Source organism: Pogona vitticeps, chromosome 4 (genome assembly GCF_051106095.1).
Source record: "Pogona vitticeps strain Pit_001003342236 chromosome 4, PviZW2.1, whole genome shotgun sequence".
NCBI lineage: Eukaryota > Metazoa > Chordata > Lepidosauria > Squamata > Agamidae > Pogona > Pogona vitticeps.
This window is the reverse complement of record NC_135786.1, coordinates 110,517,464-110,536,288: the sequence shown is the minus strand read 5'-3', so window position 1 is coordinate 110,536,288 and position 18,825 is coordinate 110,517,464. Positions and strand designations below refer to the sequence as shown.

General features: G+C 44.1%; 1 long non-coding RNA gene across 1 annotated transcript in view; it reads right to left on the bottom strand.

Moving 5' to 3' along the window:
• LOC140706349 (uncharacterized) overlaps positions 1–18,825 on the bottom strand; it is a 61,180-nt gene that overhangs the window by 13,778 nt on the left and 28,577 nt on the right. Inside the window, exon 3 of the long non-coding RNA XR_013544596.1 lies at positions 14,952–15,149. This is a non-coding gene — a long non-coding RNA (uncharacterized LOC140706349). The remainder of the gene's footprint in view (positions 1–14,951; positions 15,150–18,825) is intronic.

Genomic DNA, 18,825 nt, shown 5'->3' with positions numbered 1-18,825 from the left:
TGAACTGACTTCCTTTAATTAATTAATTAATATGCCACCTTTCTTTCCAAAGGGGACCAAAGGCAGCTCACAACAATTAAATCTGGACAGCAATAAGTTTAAAATACCATATAAAACTATAAATTTAAAATATTAATCCAGATTTAAAACAACGCTTAAAACATTTTAAAATATCAAAAATTCATAAGTAGACTTCCGAGTTCTTGCTTACACAACCTGCCAGAAGAGGAAGGGATTTGCCTAAGGACCGAAGGGCAAGAGGGAGGGAGCCAATCTGGCTTCTCAGGGCAGGGCATTCCAAAGCCTGCCAGTAGCCACTGAGAAGGCTTTTTTCTAATGTGCAAGAACGTCGTCAAATTAGAGATGGTGAATGAACTGTGGTTTGGCGGTTTGACCTGGTTTGGCACAGCACCCGCAAAGATGTTTTGCAGGGGCCACACACTTCTCTCCTCTACCCCTCCATGCAATCATTCACTCACTGGCAGCACTGGGGGCTTTCCTCCGCCACCTCCTCATCCGATTGGGCAGCCACCAGAGGAGGTGGAGGAGGGAAGGATATGCCGCTGCCAGTGAGTAGATGATCTCATGGAGGGGGCAGTGGGAGGGAAACATGCGGTGCCCACTGAACAAATGTGTGAGTGCCATGCAGAACCAGGCTGAACTGCCGAACTGTGGTTCATGCCCATCTCTATATCAAATACAAACACTGAGTTTCAAACGCTTTATTTATTTGAATTATATATGTGGGAAAGTTCTTAACTAAAATTCTTTCTCCCGGCATCTGGTGCCTGAGGTGGCAACACCACTCTGCCTAATGGTAGGTCTGGTCCGGCTTTTTTAATCATGAATTTAACATTAAAAAAGAGTTTATGGGTGAAATCCAATTGCTAACAGTGCGAACAGACCCTCTGACTCTGTAAGACTTACACAGTGAGCATTAACCAACCAGTGCCAATAAATAAAGTAAGTGTACTCTAGCTGGAGCTAGTAACTGAAGTTAGCCCTAGCTGGGTACACAGATGCATGAATGGTGTAAACTTTGCTCCACTGGAGCTGCAGCAGCATTCAACAGGCAGTAGTTTACAGCATAGGAAGTGAGCCTGCAAAATAGGCTTATCATTGTACCTAAAGAAACCTAATGTCGGTTATAGAAACCGCACCCAAGGAAGGATTTGCTTCCCATACTTTGTTACAGTGGCTGAAATTCATAATATGTCACACAACTGGAGTAGGCCCATTTAATCAGTGGGGATTTGATGACTTAAACTCCTCTGAAAATTCCACTAATTCAACAGGTCTACTCTAGTTGTGACTTACTATTGAATTTCAGTCACTGTCTAATGGGTTGTATTGTTGTCATCAGCTTTCTAGGCAGTAACCTCTTGCAGAACTGAAGAAATATTGGATGGTTGCCAGTAAACTCGGTGTGAACGTCTTGCTGGAGGTTTGGAATGACTGACAGGAGATGGCTTAGGTGTGAGTACATGTTTGCCTTTCACATTGTACTGCTGAGATAAACAAGAATGAGTTTTGTATTTGCTAGCTTACAAATGTAATCTGCATACATTTTAATATTAACTCTCCAAAGATATGTCCTAATGGATGAGTTAAATCTTACAACAGTCCAGAGGAAGTTGCAGGAAGTATTTACTGTGTGAACACAGCAGAAGAAGAATGCTGAATTCTGCTATATGAGAGCTTATTCATCTCAGGCTTCATGTCTATTACTTTAAGATACTACAGTACATGAACATCCCATGTATCGTCTAACACACATTTGCCAAAATCCTGTTGCTTAGTATAGTAAATTGGACTAGGCCCATTGAATCAATGGGGATTTAATGAGCCATCTCCTCTCTAAGTTCCATTGATTAAAATTGGTCTACATTAGTAAGAACTTACTTTAGCACAGTAGATAGCTTGCTAAGGAGATGACTCACCAAATCACCACCGATTGGGCCTATTTTAGTTTAATTTACTATGCTAAGCATTGGGCATTGATTAAAAGTTCAAGAGCCTTCAGTTTCTTTTATATCTTACGTGCTGCTCAGCTGTAAAAGACGGCTGTGTGAGGGGAACCAAGTTAGCCTGTTGCATCAAAAACATTTGAAGCACCTAAAAGAACCACAAATTTTATTTGGCAGAAGTTTTCATAGACCAGTCCATAAGACAGGAACAAAAGGTATTGTATGGCATTGCCACAGTACCTCATCAATGCTACAAGATTAATACATTATACATCAGTGCTATAGGATTAAAACTGGCCCTTACTAGAACTGATGTGAAATTTGTCAGCAAATTATTTCTTCCAAGTAACAAGGAGAGGGACTATAGAATTCTTGATATTTCTTTTCCTAGCAGCTGCCTCTCTCCCTGCCAACAACAATACCCATAATTATGGTTGATATGGAACACAATGAGCTATTCAAAAAGAAAAGGAAAAGGAAAAGGTAGCTGGGCTTGCATATACTGAAGCTCAGGCTGCCAATAGCTATAAACGATTCCAAGATGGTTACATATGTTCTCCTCATTGGTGCATTTGGGTGAAATATTTGTGAGGACAAATGGGCAAAAACTCTACTTGCAAATATGTCTGGGTGTAATGTGTCCTATTAATCTCTCTATAACTGGCCAGAATGTACATAGAAAAGATCACTTTATGTTATTTGCTGTTCACAGTAGTTACCAAAAGAATGACTCTTTTGAGGCTTAACATGAGGAAAACTGAAAGGGAAAAGAGGGAAATTAAATTTGATGAAGTGAATTACAATGTGTAAGATGGGAAACTGAAGTATTCTCCTTACTTATAATAACATTTTATATTTCTGTCATAACAAATTCACTGAATTTACTTTCACATTTGTATGCTAGGAAACAAACGTTCCTGTTAGCAGCTTCCTCTCCCCTTCTTCCTCCTCCTCCTTTCCCCTCCCTCCTTGAAGTCATTATCAGTGTTATATCTGTATAACACTATATATCTATATATATAAAACACTGCCCTTTTGCTTAGAGGTCGAGCATAAGATCAAAGGGTTATTTTAGCCAATCCTAGTTGCGATTAGGTAACTAGTATCCTATCTGAATTCTAACAACATACTATGTAATCATGCTAAGTAAATAAAAGAGCTCTCAGGGCATTGCCTGTAGGCTCCACTGGCTCAGACATTCACTGTTGACTCCTTTGTTCTCTCTCTAAGGCAATTAGCCTTCGTTTGTTCCGTGATCACCCACATTTGGTGCCCAAATAGGGACATTGCCTGAGGCAATCAAAGCAGCTCAGCTCGCCTGGCAAGGCTCCAGACACATCCTCACATCCTCTTTGGATTCCAGTAAGTATTACTAGTTCAAGATGGGAAACACAGCACTTCAAATTCAACATAAAAAGGACTTGATTTATTTGCTCCATAAAGAAGGTCACCATGATGTATCTGCTTCAGTAGAGGATTTAATGAAAGAAATAGGTACTTATTGTCCCTGATATCTGGAAGGGGGCAGTTTTAAGCTTTCAGATTGGGATAAAATTGGGAATAAACTGCAAAAAGACCCCGTTGCTCCAGTTAAAGTCCTCCATACATGACATCTTAGCCGGGACACAAGTTCAAAGATCGGGAACCCTTTGTTAGCCCAGTCTTTAGCTAACGTTTCAACAGCCCCTCCATTTTTGCCACCCTGTAAGCCACCAGATCTCCATAAAAATAGAAACAATCCTCCTTCCTATACAGCTCCTGCCACTCTTCGAACGGCCCCTTCTCCTCTTCCTCCTCCCCCTCCCCCTTCTCATTCAGCAATGCAGCAGATATTATCTGATGTTATGGCCCAGGTAAGCCCGGAGGATGTTGCTACTGCCCTCCCCCTTATGTCTGTTTGTCCTGTGGTTCATAACAATCAGGGACACCGTCTTCATGAAGTCTTCCCCATGCCATGTTTAAAGAGTTGAAAAAAGAGTAGTTGAAAATGGTCTCCATAGCAGTTTTACTCTTGTGTTGGTTGATGGCTTACAAGGAAATGGAAATCTTATTCCAGCTGACTGGAAAGTCTTGGTTAAAGCAATGCTCACTCCTGCACAATATGTACTATTTATGCAGGAATGGAGAGCCTCCGCTGCCATTCTGGCCATGGATAATTTACAAAACAATATTGCTGTGTCTGCAGATCTGTTAAATGGAGATGGACTCTTTGTCACCATGGCACAGCAGATTCCCATCACTAACAGGGGATTGGCACAAGTGGGTGACATTGTTAGAGCAGCCTGGTTAAAAAATCCCAGACAAAGGCACCCCTTTAGGGTCTTTTGCCAATTTTTGTCAGGGTCCTAAAGAGGACTATATGTCTTTCATTAACAAATTGCAAAGAGCGATTGAGTGGCAGGTGGTGAATACTGAGGCTGCTGATATTTTGATGGAACAGCTGGCATTTGAAAATGCTAACATGGATTATAAAATGGCCCTTCAGGCTATTTACAGTAAACCAGAGACTGACATTGCTGTCATGCTAAAATTATGTCAGAATATTGGAACAGAAACTCACAAGACACAGCTTTTGACCACAGCCATGGCTACCTCCTTAAACCCCTCCTGAGATCGTAAATGTTTTTCCTGTGGCAAGGAAGGGCACTTCAGACAGGAATGTAGATCAACCCCCCAAAATAATAAACACCCTTCTATAAAAGGCCCCCAGTGTCCGAAAGGTTATCACTGGGCCAATCAATGCCAGTTTGTTCCAACACCAGGAAACTCCCAAGTCGGGTGTGTTACATACAGCACTGATGTTACCTGTCTGTCATGAGTTTGGAGGGAAAGTTCCATCCTATGGGGAGTGGAAGGCGGGACATCAGGAGGAGGGGCTGTACTGTATATATATGTGGAGCTTGTGTGGAGAAGCTGAAGACGCTGGAGAAGAGCTGAGAGAAGAAGCTTGAGTGGGAGTCTGTGTGTCAGACAGGGTACTACTGTGTGTCAGTCAGTACCAACCTGATAGGTTCAGGTATCTGTATGGTTAGCCAGAACTGATAGGTTCAGGGTCTGTGCTTCAAGTTAAGTGTTCTGTGTGAACCAAACTGTGTGTATGTATGATTGAGACTAAGCCACGTTACTGTATCTTATTCACTTGATCCTTTTATTTTTCCCTGTGTGTTGTTTAAATAAACCTTATTCCTTTATTTGTTAAAAATCCATCCCTGGTCTGTGTGACTTCTTATAGGGAATGGTTGGTGGCAGCTTAGTTAACGTGTGGCAGATCCCAGTAGGTCTGGGTTTGTCACATTGATTGGTGTCCAGCGGGTGGGATACGACTGGTCCAGTTGTCCAGCGGTCCAGCAAAGCCTTGGCAAGTGTGCCCAGAGCAAGGGGGGTCTAGTCAGGGACAATCTGAGAGCGCGTAGGTAATCTTCTAGGTGTGCCTCACGGGGAGGTGCACTAGTAGAAGAACGTGTAACCTCAGATTGGGGGCTAGATTAGGGAGCTCTGAGGCAGCCTGTTTTGGCGGGAAAAAGCTGAGGCAAAACTGTAAAGTAGAAGTGATTTATCCTGCCTGCTGAGAGGCCTAGCAGAGGGGGGTGGACTCCGGCTGGCTACAGTTGCAAGTTAGTGCTGAAGAACAGCAGCAATCTATAGAGAAAGCTGGTTCTGAGGCAAAAGAAAAAAAAAGTGGTCGCTTTATTTTGAGGCTTGACTTTTGAAAGCAGCCTGTGCTGGGGGGGGATTATGCCCTTGACTCGAAGCCAAATGGCAGAAATGGGTGAAGTGAAAGACCCCCAGGTTGACCAAGGTTCTGAGGATGAATTTGGCTCAGTGCAGGGTGACAGCACGGGAGAACAGAACCCAGAACTCAGGAAAATGCTCATAGCCCAACAGCATGAACTCAGGATGAGGCAATTTGAAGTGGAGGAAAGATTAGAGAGAGAAAAAATGCAGGAAAGGGAAAGGCAAAGGCAATTTGAATGGGAGAGAGAGAAAATTGCTCTGGAAAAAGAAAGAATGGCGTTTGAGTTAAGAAAACTGGAACTGATGAATCAGAACAATAATAACAATAGGGATTCTGAGGGAGGCCAATTGTCTAAAGCTGACCTGAAGAAATTCCCTGTGTACCACAAGGGAGATTGTCCTGAGGTGTTCTTTTCCCTAGTGGAAAGAGCGTTTGTGGACTTCTCAGTAAGGGAAACTGAGAAGATGACCATCATGCGATCTTTAATCAGTGGCAGCCTTGCTGAAGTTTATTCAGAGATGCCAGAGGAACTGATGAAAGATTTTGCAGAGTTTAAAAAACTGGTGTTTGCAAGACATGGGATAAATGCGGAACAGCTGAGGCAAAGATTCAGGTCAATCACCAAGAAACCAGAGCAGACTTTTACCCAAGTGGGGGCCCAATTGGTGAGGCTGCTAGAGAAATGGCTATCTCAGGAGGGGACAGAGACCTTTCAGCAGCTCAAAGACTTGATAGCGCTGGAACAGTTCTATTCAGTCCTGCATGGGGAACTGAAATTCCAGGTGAGGGAAAGGAAACCGAAATCTGTGGCAGAAGCAGCCGAGATCGCAGATTTTATTTCCCAAATAAGAAAGCCCTTGGGTGAGGGGAAATCGATGGGGAAACCTAAAGAAACCTACAGCAAGTACTCTCAGGGACCAGGGAAAAGCCAGCAAGGGGGAGGGGCCCATGGTGAAGGGAAGCCCTCAGACATGAAACCAAGACCTCAGATTTTGGAGGGAAAACCAAAACAAGATGAGAAAGACTCAAAATATAGCAGAAAATGTTATTTCTGTCAGGGAAAGGGCCATCTAATCTCAGAGTGTGAGAAACTGAAGCAGCTAAAAGGAATTGTGCCTCAGGATTCGAGTGGAACCAAGCCAAAAGCTGTGTTCTGTGTCCAGAAAGAGCAAGGCTCATTGTCACTGAGGGAGCCTGTTGCCATGGCTACTCAATCTGGAACAGCTACATCTGCTGATCAGGCTGAGGAAAATGGTCCTCTTGTAGAGGTCAGGCGCTGCCTACTGGTGAGAACAGATTCTCAGTTGTTTGAAACAGCAGGGGTGGACGTAGGAATACTTGGCCATCAGTATCGGGGGCTGCGGGACACTTGTTCTCAGGTGACCCTGTGCCATCCAGATATTATTCCTAGGGAATATGTAATCCCAAATGAGAGCATGAAGGTAGCAGGGATTGAGGGGCAGGTGATTTCACTGCCAGTAGCGGAGGTACCTGTGAACTTTCAAGGCTGGAGGGGAGTTTGGCGGCTAGCGATTTCATCGACTCTGCCAGCAGCCGTGCTCGTGGGAAATGACCTGGCTGAACATGTGAAACGGGTGCTAGTGATTACACGTTCACAAGCCACCACGGGGACAGTTCAGGGGGGTAATGATGAGCCAGAGACGGAAGCAGGTGGGGGGAGTTCAGAAGCTGTGGTGGAAACCTTAACCACAGACAGCCGATTTGGCCAAGAGCAAAAGGCAGACGCCACTCTCCAAAAGTGTTTTGAACAGGTGACTGACGCCCAGCTAGCACCTGAAACCCCAGTGAGATTTCTAGAGAAAAAGGGGATTTTGTATAGAGAGACCCTGAGGAATATCTCAAAAGGGGGAGATGGAATCAGAAGTCAGCTAGTGGTGCCTGAAAAGTATCGCCCCATGATCTTACAAAGGGGGCACTCTGACATGTTTGCTGCGCACTTAGGGGTGAACAAAACACAGCAGAGAATCACACAGTATTTTTACTGGCCTGAAATAGGGAAGCAGATCAAAGAGTTCTGTAAACAATGTGATGTGTGTCAAAGGCAGGGGAATAGCCGCGACAGGACCAAAGCAAAGTTGTGCCCTTTGCCTGTGATTGACACTCCGTTCAAATGCATAGGGGTGGATATTGTGGGACCTTTGCCCAAGGCCACAAAGAGGGGGAACAGGTTCATTCTCACCATTGTGGACCATGCCACGAGGTACCCTGAAGCCATACCCTTGACTAACATTGAAACTAACACAGTGGCAGATGCCTTGGTGGGGTATATGTCCAGGATGGGATTTGCCTCAGAAATAATCACAGATTTGGGCGCATCGTTCACATCGAAGCTCATGAAACGGTTATGGCAAATCTGTGGAATTAAGCACAAGGAAACCACTGCCTATCACCCTGAAAGTAATGGGTTAACTGAGAAGTTCAATGGGACTCTAATGCGCATGATTAGGGCTTACTTGGCAGAGAATCCAAACAATTGGGACCAGAAGCTGCAATCCCTTTTGTTTGCTTATCGATCAGTGCCACAAGCCAGTACCGGGTTCAGTCCGTTTGAACTTTTATTTGGGAGAAGGGTGAAAGGGCCCCTTGATTTGATCAAACAAAATTGGGAGCAGATCACCCAGGATGACCCACAAGACGTTGTGACAGACATAGACACCTTGATGAATGACCTAAAGAGAAACCTAGAACTGGCAGCAGAAAACCTGCAAGCTCAGAAGGTCAGACAGAAAACATGGTATGACCACAAAGCTAGAGAGAGGCACTTTGACCCAGGGGAGGAAGTGCTTTGGCTTAGGCCCTGCAGGGAGAACAAACTGCAGCTCAAATGGGCAGGACCATATAGGGTCATTTCCAAGATGTCAGACCTGAACTACCTTATAGAGCAGGAGGAGAACCAAGCAAGGAGGGTGGTTCATGTGAATGCCCTAAAACCCTACTACAGAGGGGAACAGAGGGTTTTATTTGCGATAAAAGCAGCTGAGAGTGAGGAAGCTGAATTACCCTTCTGGGAGGGTAGAGGGGAAGTAAAATACAACCCAGAGGAGGTAAAGATCAGTCCTGCACTCACCCAAGACCAGCAGCAAGAACTAAAAATGCTGCTTATTAAATATCAACAGGTGTTTTCCAACAAGCCGGGGATAGTGAAGGGAGTGATGCATCGGATCCACACAGGGGATGCACCCCCGCAGGCAGTATCCCCATACCGAGTAACGGGACCCTATAGGGACAAGGTGCGGAAGGAGCTGGACGAGATGCTTAGGGAGAACATAATCGTCCCCTCTTCTAGTCCTTGGTCCTCTCCGATAGTCCTTGTGGACAAGCCTGATGGGAGCATTAGGTTTTGTGTTGATTACAGGAAATTAAACCGCGTAACCACTCCTGATGCCTACCCAATGCCCAGGCTAGACAACCTGATTGAAACCATAGGGGGTTGTCGGTTCATCTCATCATTGGACCTGGTAAAGGGATATTGGCAATTAAGAATTGATCCCAGGGATCAAGAAAAGACCGCCTTTTGCAGCCCTTTTGGTCTCTATGAGTTTCGAGTTCTGAGCTTTGGTCTCAGAAATGCACCAGCCACATTCCAAAGGCTGATGGACCAGACCTTGGCAGGGCTCAGTGACTTTACAGTGGCCTACATTGACGACATAGGGATCTTCAGTAATACCTGGGAAGATCACCTGATACACCTGGAGTTAGTGCTGCAGAGGTTAAGTGCAGCAGGGCTAACAGTAAAGGCCAGCAAGTGTCAGCTGGGTAGCCCAGAAATAAAATACTTGGGTCACATGGTAGGGGGAGGAGTGATAAAACCCCTGGAGGCCAAAATAGAAGCTGTTCGTGATTGGCCCAGACCCAACACCAAGAAAAAAGTCAAATCATTTCTTGGGTTGGTGGGCTACTACAGAAAGTTCATCCCGAGGTTTAGCGAGATTGCGGCTCCGCTGACCGATCTGACGAGGAAGAAGGCTGATGACTGCATCCCGTGGACCAGCGACTGTGAGGAGGCGTTCCAGAGGTTGAAGGGGGCCCTCATCAACTATCCAGTGCTGCGTGCTCCAGACTTCGACCGGGAGTTCATCATCTACACCGATGCGTCTAACAGCGGGGTAGGAGCAGTTCTTTGCCAGGAGGATGAGAATGGTGACCAGCATCCAGTGTCCTACCTGAGTAGGAAACTCCAGAAAGGTGAGAGACATTTGGCAACCGTGGAGAAGGAGTGTCTGGCCATAGTCTACGCGATCCAGAATGCCAAGCCTTACATCTGGGGAAGACATTTTACTCTGTGCACTGACCATTCACCACTGCAATGGTTAAAGACAATGAAAACCCACAATAGTAAACTTATGAGGTGGGCTTTAAATCTGCAAGACTATGACTTTGAAGTGAAGGTGGTCAGAGGGTCAGTGAACTGTGTTGCTGACGCCTTGTCAAGAAGACCTGAAGAATGAAGACGGCGAAAGAAACATGGACTATGTATATATTTTGATGACAAAAAGTCAAATGTGTCTGTTTATTAAACATGTTGGTTTGTATGAATAAAGGTAACTTGATGTATTGTTAATGGTAAATGTTTAAATGCCTAATAGAGTGTAAGTATAAGTAAGTATGGTATTGTATGTTATTATATGACTGTTTTTGTTTGTTTTGGGTCCAGGTTGTTTTTTGGAGAAAAGCACCTTAGCTTTCCCCCTACAAAACAACTTATAAAGAGGGGAGGTGTTACATACAGCACTGATGTTACCTGTCTGTCATGAGTTTGGAGGGAAAGTTCCATCCTATGGGGAGTGGAAGGCGGGACATCAGGAGGAGGGGCTGTACTGTATATATATGTGGAGCTTGTGTGGAGAAGCTGAAGACGCTGGAGAAGAGCTGAGAGAAGAAGCTTGAGTGGGAGTCTGTGTGTCAGACAGGGTACTACTGTGTGTCAGTCAGTACCAACCTGATAGGTTCAGGTGTCTGTATGGTTAGCCAGAACTGATAGGTTCAGGGTCTGTGCTTCAAGTTAAGTGTTCTGTGTGAACCAAACTGTGTGTATGTATGATTGAGACTAAGCCACGTTACTGTATCTTATTCACTTGATCCTTTTATTTTTCCCTGTGTGTTGTTTAAATAAACCTTATTCCTTTATTTGTTAAAAATCCATCCCTGGTCTGTGTGACTTCTTATAGGGAATGGTTGGTGGCAGCTTAGTGAAACTGTGGCAGATCCCAGTAGGTCTGGGTTTGTCACAGGGTGGACCTCCAGCCCCAGGTCAAGTGGGGGGAACTCAGTGAATACTACCCCAGTTCAAGAAATCCAACCTGCTACTGTCTATGATTCTCTAGCTAACTGCTTAGAGAAAAAAGGCCTTCACATAGCTCCAGAAAAGATACAAACCCCACTTCTGTTTCTTTATCTAGGGCACAAACTGTTGGAAGCTACGTCTTCTCCATTCTTACCAGAACTAAAAACTCCATCTCGATTTACATTAGTGCAGTTGCAACAGTTCCTCGGGCACTTAAATTGGGCTCATCCATTTTTGTGCCTTCCTACTCATGAATTGCAACCTTTGTTTAATGCACTCTGCGGACATCAGTCTCCTGCTGACTCCATACCCATCACCAAGGCTATGAAACATGCCATACATCAAATTAATGCAGCCTTGTGACGTACCATGGTAGACCGCATTCCTTCTTTTGGTGCCTTGCAGCTGGTTATCTTGAACACTCCCCAACTGCCTACTGGGTTGTTGTGTAGCCCGAAGTCTGACAAGGCCATTTGTGTAGCAGAATGGCTTTATTTATCTAACACTCCTCCCTGAAATGTTTAATCCACTCTAAATGCGAATACAGACCTTGTAATCAAAGGACACCATCGTGCCAGATAACTCACATGTTGGGATCTCCTGTGTTGTTACTTGCCTATTTCCAAAGCGGACCATGATCATTTAATGTCTATATCACTAACTTGTCAAATTGCTTTTGCAGACTATAAAAAATTATAACTATAGTCTCTAAGGGGGAAAATCTTTTCAGTCATTTATAGTGTTACATGGACCATTAGTATCTATATGCTTTGAAGAACCTTTTGTTGTCTTTTCTGTTCATATGAATGGGTACTGATCCTCAACAAATGCATCACTGTACTTCTTTCCACTTGGTATATGTAATTTATTAGTCAAATTTTCCTGTAATGCTACCTGTCATATTTCAAAATATCAGACTGTAACTGAGACTCTTTTGAAATATTTTCAGAAACATGAAGTCAAATGTAAAATCATTGTTAGGGTTGTGCTTCTAAGTGGAAATGATATGTAAGTAAGTTGCTCTTTCTTTGTTTCAGATTGTGAAATACAAACCATGAATGCATCTATATTGAAGGACCAATGTTTCACTTTATCCATTTGTTAAAATACCACATACACTGACCCCTCCATTTCTGAAATCACAACATTGCATAATTAAATGGAATCTATGAATGGGTATCATCAACATCTTCATCTTAGATCTGCAGAGCTGGTAGGAACTCATCAAATCCAGCCCCTGTCAAGAAGGCACAATGAGGAGTCAAACCCCCAGCCTCTGGCTCCACAGCCAGAAACCTAAAACAACCAGCTATCCAACAGTTCCTAATGTGCAATGTAGCTTCAAAGGAATAACACAGAAAGTCTGGTTTGCTGTCATGGATGTGCCCCCATCTTATTTGCAATGCTGCTGTGTCAAAATGGGGGGAAAAGGTATCTATGGGACTGAAGGGGAAGGTTTCACATGTTCCTTACAGAGTAAAAACTGACTAAGTAGAGTGAAAGCACTTGCAGTCAAAGAAGACAAAGGAGAGTGAAAGAGTAGGTTGTGATTATGCAGGCAAGGAGATAAGTGACAAAACAATATGCACCATCCGCACACAGCAACATGGAAGCAGATCTGATTTGAATTGTATTAGTTTGAATATAAAGTGCACCTCCTGAATACACTCAGTACAGTCGAAGGCAATGGAATATGTCCTAAGATTAATGCAATCTGTCACCATTTTATTCTCTTCTATTCAATACGAAGAAAGCAAAGAGGGGATGATAATGATCTGTGTCTTTTGCTGAAAAGGATTTACTCCCCATAGATTTCTTGCTGGGTTTCTTTGGGTTTCAAAGAACTTATGCACAAGCAACGTTTTCCAAACGGGATACAAGCGTTCCAATAATGAATAAGCACTATGATTACAAATGAGAAAATGCATTGTGCTTTAAACAATGTTATCACTATGTAAGCTTACTGAGGCACAGTACTCATCCTTTGTCCCCATTGTGGTATGTGGAGGAAGTCAGAAACCTTAAATAAGTGCTAAATTCGTATTTATCTTTCTGTATGCAAAGTGCTTGTCCTCGTCCATACCACTACTGTCTAAGTACCTCCTACATACAGAATTTTTTTAAAAATGAGAAAAAAACTTGTGGAATGTTTTCTTTTGTATTTCAAAAGATACTGCTAGAACAAGAAATGTCTAAGGTATACCTGAGGATGCTTACTGTTCTCCAATGTCAGGCATTTTCTTGTGATATTTTTCGCACAAATGATAAATCTCATAAATCACTCTGACTTTTATTTGAGCAATTTGTGCATTTACGTATTTCAAGGGGAACCAAAATATGACTCTCTACCATACTCCACAATGGAGAATTTAAGCATAGTTGCAGAGACTTTAAAAAAATCTAGAAATCTACACTGTAATTGGTTTCTGGGAGTATGTAATCTCCCTAATTACAATGTCATCACTGGCTGCCGGTCTCATTCTGGGTCCAATTCAAAGTGCTGGTTATTACCTTTAAAGGCCTATATAGCTTGGATCCAGTTTGTTTGAAGGAATGTGTCACTCCATCTGAACCTTCATGGGTTTTTTTCTCAGGAGGCCCTTGTTTCAGTTTCTCCACCTTTCCAAGCCCATTTGGCAAGGATAAAAGAGAGAGCCTTGTCAGTGGCTGCTCTCAGGCTTCAGAATGTGCTGCCCCAAGAAGCCAAGTTGGAACCCCTCCTTCTTATCCTTCTATTGTCAGGCAAAGACCTTCTTCTTCAGGCAGGCTTTTAAGCAGTAAGTGTTTTTTGGTCTTGTTTTTAATCTTGAAAATGTATAATCTATATATTAGCTGGATGCATAGCTCAGTGGTTTAGGTATCTGACTGTAGAGCCAAAGGGTGACAATTCAACTCCCCACTCTACCGCCTAGGGGGAGAGCCAGTTGGTATAGTCACAGGCAAACTGCACAGTTCCAGGGCATGCTCAGAAGAAGGAAATGTTAAACTACTTCTGTACCTAGAAAATCCTGGGAAGGATAGCCATATGTCAGACTTGACTTAAGGACATGCAATTATTATTATATACTATTTTTGAACTGTTGATTGGTTTATCGTTTTAGTTGTGACATGGCTTGGGTTACCTATGAGGAGAAAGGTGACAAAGATAGATAGATAGATAGATAGATAGATAGATAGATAGATAGATAGATAGATAGACAGACAGACAGACAGACAGACAGACAGACAGACAGACAGACAGACAGACAGACAGACAGACAGACAGACAGACAGACAGACAGACAGATAGATAGATAGATAGATAGATAGATAGATAGATAGATAGATAGATAGATAGATAGATAGATAGATAGATAGATAGATAGATAGATAGATAGATAGATAGATAGATAGATAGATAGATAGATAGATAGATAGAGGGAGGGAGGGAGGGAGGGAGGGAGGGAGGGAGGGATAAAATAAAATAAAATAAAATATATAGATAAATATTTGAATGGAATACAAGTTGTTGGCACAGAGGTATCAATGGCGCAACAGATAATTCGGGGGACATATCTGTATATTTTTTTAAAGGGGGGAGAGAATTGTTAGGGCAGCCAGCTGCCTGTGTTGGGGTTTTTTGAGTGATTATTACACACTAGGCATTATTACACACTAGGCATCCTTCACTAGGCATCTGAGCATTTCAAGCCAGTGGTCTCTGTACAAGGTGTGCCTTACTTTAATCTGCCTCATCATTGCCTCAACACTAGCAGCAGTGTAACTACATCACAAAAAGGTAAAGGTTCCCCTTGACAATTTGTCCAGTCCTGCTAATCTCCCTTTCCAACCCATAGAGCTAGCGTTTGTCCGCAGACAATCCTCCGTGGTCACGTGGCCAGTGTGACTAGACAAGGAACACTGTTTACCTTCCCACTGAGGTGGTCCCTATATATTTACTCACATTTTTGCATTTTGCATGCTTTCGAAACACTAGGTTGGCGGGAGGTGGGACAAGCCATGGGGGCTCATTCCGTCGCGTGGATTCAATCTTACGACTGCTAGTCTTCTGACCTTGCAGCACAGAGGCTTCAGCGGTTTCACCATCCAAAACACTTGGACCACATTATATTCTTCCTCCACTATGTAGTGAGATAATTCCCTGTAATGACAGAAGTAGCTAGAAAGTAACTGTTGTATAGCAAAAGGAGTGAAGTTATACTTTGTTAAGTTACCATTGTCATGCAATTTAGCTATAGCTGGTGGTTTGCTTTTGAAAATGGAATTGAGACAGTAAGCAACTAGCTATAAGTAATTTACAATTAATTACTTCCAAGATCTGGTTCTTCTACTGGAGAGAAAGAGAATATGTAACTGAAAAATAACACTTGAAAGCAAAAAACAAAATGAAAGAAAAGAAACACCTAAACTGAACTAAATTAAATGAAAATAAAATGAAGTTGGGAAAGAAAAAGGAACTTTTCAGAAGCATATATACTGTATTTGCCATCAATTCAAAGGGGCTTTTCTCCAGTTCTGTAAGATGTGAACATTAAGTGTTGTGGAAATATTAATTATATAGTCTTCTGAAAGTGCATGTTGTAGTGATATGCCTATTTCAAATCGATTTCACAAAGTAAAATAATGGATTATTATGGGAAACACCAAAGAAACCAACAATTATTTGCCTTTCAATGGAAAGGGGCTGACAAAATAATTAGTATCCAGTATATCCAGTAATGTGTATGCACAGATGCAGATGTCGCTAAGAGCTGATGTTCCTGACAAGCATACTTCATAAACTGGGTCCTATTGCAGTAATTGGAATCACATTTTGAACATAGCAGAATGGCATTTTTCTATATAAAGCAAGCCATTACTGAGACTCTATAGATAATAAAGTGTGGAGACATTGGTGCATGCTTAATAGGTAAGGTGACAAAAATCTTAGCATGGAAATGCAAGATAAGTCTGTGGACAGAAATCCCAATTCAATGATTGTTGGAAAAGTTAAATTTAGGAGTGGGATCCATTTTCAGTTAATAAGAGGCTTTGATTTGTAACTAGAGATGAGCATGAACCTAACTATGCTAACCTAACCTAACCTAACCTAACCTGGTTATGCTGTCCAGCACCAGGGCAGACGGGAGGGACAGGGGGGGAGTAACCATTGTTTGTAAATCCATCCTGGAGGTTACTAGGTGCTCCTCGGTGGTAAAGCCAGGTCTTGAGGCACTCCAAGTGTTGATTGGGGCCAGGGATGGTATTGGGATTTTGCTGGGTTACCGCGCTCCCCGCAGCCCAGCCACCTCCTTTCTGGAGCTGGCGGACTTTGTCTCCGCAGTGGTGTTGGGGTCCCCAAGGCTCTTGGTTCTGGGTGATTTCAACATTCGCGCAGAGGCAGAGACCTCAGGGCCAGCTCTTGAGTTCTTGGAAACCATGGCTTCCTTGAACATGTCCCAACATGTCAACGGCCCCACCCACGTGGGTGGTCACATGCTGGACCTGGTCTTTTCCACCAATTGGAGTAAGTGTGGTCTGATGGTGACTGACTTTGAGTAAGTCCCCTTGTCATGGTCAGATCACCACCTAATAAAATGTAACCTCTCAGTGGCACTCCCCCATCACAGGGAACAGGGACCTATTTCTATGGTCCGCCATCAAAGGCTACTGGATCCTATTGGATTCTAGGATGCCATGAGAGGTGTTACGGTAGACCTGGCTGGCGCTCCTGTCGAGGTTCTGGTTGACAGCTGGTTTACCACTGCCACTAGGGCTATAGACACGATCACGCCTAAACGCCCTCTCCTGCTTAGAGCTCGGCCAGCGCCCTGGTTTAACCAGGACCTCCGAGCAATGAAAGGGACGTGGTGGTGCTGTGGGCTAAACCGCAGAAGCCTGTGCTGCAGGGTCAGAAGACCAAGCAGTCGTAAGATTGAATCCACGCGACGGAGTGAGCGCTCGTTGCTTGTCCCAGCTCCCGCCAACCTAGCGGTTTGAAAGCATGCAAATGCGAGTAGATAAATAGGTACCATCTCGGTGGGAAGGTAAACAGCGTTCCGTGTCTAAATCACACTGGCCATGTGACCACGGAAGATTGTCTTCGGACAAACGCTGGCTCTATGGCTTGAAGAGCGGGATGAGCGCCGCCCCCTAGAGTCGGACACGACTGGACAAAAATTGTCAAGGGGAACCTTTACCTTTACCTTACCGAGCAATGAAGTGATTTAGGAGAAGGCTAAAGTGTAGGTGGAGGAAGAACCCGATGGAACATAATTGGATAGCTGTAAGGGTTGCAACTAACCTTTACCAGGCTAAGGTAAAGGCTGCTTGTCGTACATACTTCGCTAACCGAATAAGCGAAGCCTCAAATCAGCAGGCAGAGTTATTCCATATACTGTGCGACTGTAAGGAAGTTCTTCTCTAGCCAGGGGGGCACTAGTGGTGAAGGCGGGAAAAAGGCACAGAGGCTCGTCGTAAAATCCAACATTAGTAGTTTTATTGTTTACAGCATTCAATTATTGTGGATCAAACGGATCCTGTAACAGGCAATCATCTAATAAATGGTATTTCTTGGAACGAACAACAGGAGGCATTTCTGTATCACTTAGAAAGGGGCCGGTCCGAATCTCTCGCGATCGGTCATAGGATGAAGGGGGGCACTCCGAACGGCACAGACCGTTCTGCAACAAGGGTGCCTCGCCCAATCTCCCTCTGGGGGTTTCTTCTGAAACTCGGGTCCAGGCCGTATGACCCTCCTCCCACCAGGGTAGTTTCGCGGATGCACCATTACCGTCCATTCTAGAGGCTCGTAAAACTTCCCTGGTCCTCTGGGAAAGTTCAGGTCTGGCAACAATCCCCCACAGTTAGCCAGATTAGGAAAACCCGCGGCAGCTCCGACTGGAGTTTCGAAGCCAAGCATAGGTTCCGTTTGAACCCCTCGGCTCTTACTTCTCTCTTCATTCAAGTCGGTACAGATCCTAAAAGCCCGCGCGTTTTTCCCCCCTTTTATATCTTCCCAGACTATCAAATCTAACTCCTCCCCTCCTTCCTCTACAAGGCACACCTCCGTCGGTCTCTTAGCCACTACTTTAGTTTGCTCAATGTCAATTAATACCCCTACAGCGCACTCAGTCTCTTCTACTGTACGTCTTTTCTCGGAGGACGGCGCACTCCTCGTCTCTCCTTCACAGCGACCTATCTGGAATTGGTCTGAGTGATGGGCCTCCCCCTAGTTTTTCACCGGACCAATTTGTAACATTTTAAAACTCTAATGTGGAGGCCATCCGCCGGGAGCGCTCTCCTTTTTTGAATACAGTGAGTCGAGCTGAGATGTCCAGCCCGGTAATCTTGCCCGGTAATTTTCGATTCCTTTCAGCCTGTGACGCCTGACTCTGTGGACAAGGTGCTTGACTGCTGTCAAGCCACCACCTCCTCCCTTGACCTTGCCCGGCCTGGCTAATCAAAGCAGCCAGGCTGAAAACAACAGAATGGGCCACAGCAAAAATAAATGGGTCTTTCCTTCAGGGCAGGTTTCCACCAGCCCTCAAGGAGACACTCATTAGGCCCATAAGAAAGAAACTTAATATGGTGGCGGACGAAATTGGCAACTATAGGCCCATCACCAGTGTTTCTTTCATTAGCAAAGTGGTCGAGAGGGTGGTGGCCGACCAGCTTCAGGCTCATTTGGATGAAACAGATGCCCTGGATCTGTTTCAGTCGGGCTTCAGGCCACGCCACAGTACAGAGATGGCATTGGTTCCCTGTATGATGACCTGTTGAGGGAGGCTGACAGGGGTAAAACATCTCTGTTGATCCTTCTCAACATCTCAGTGGCC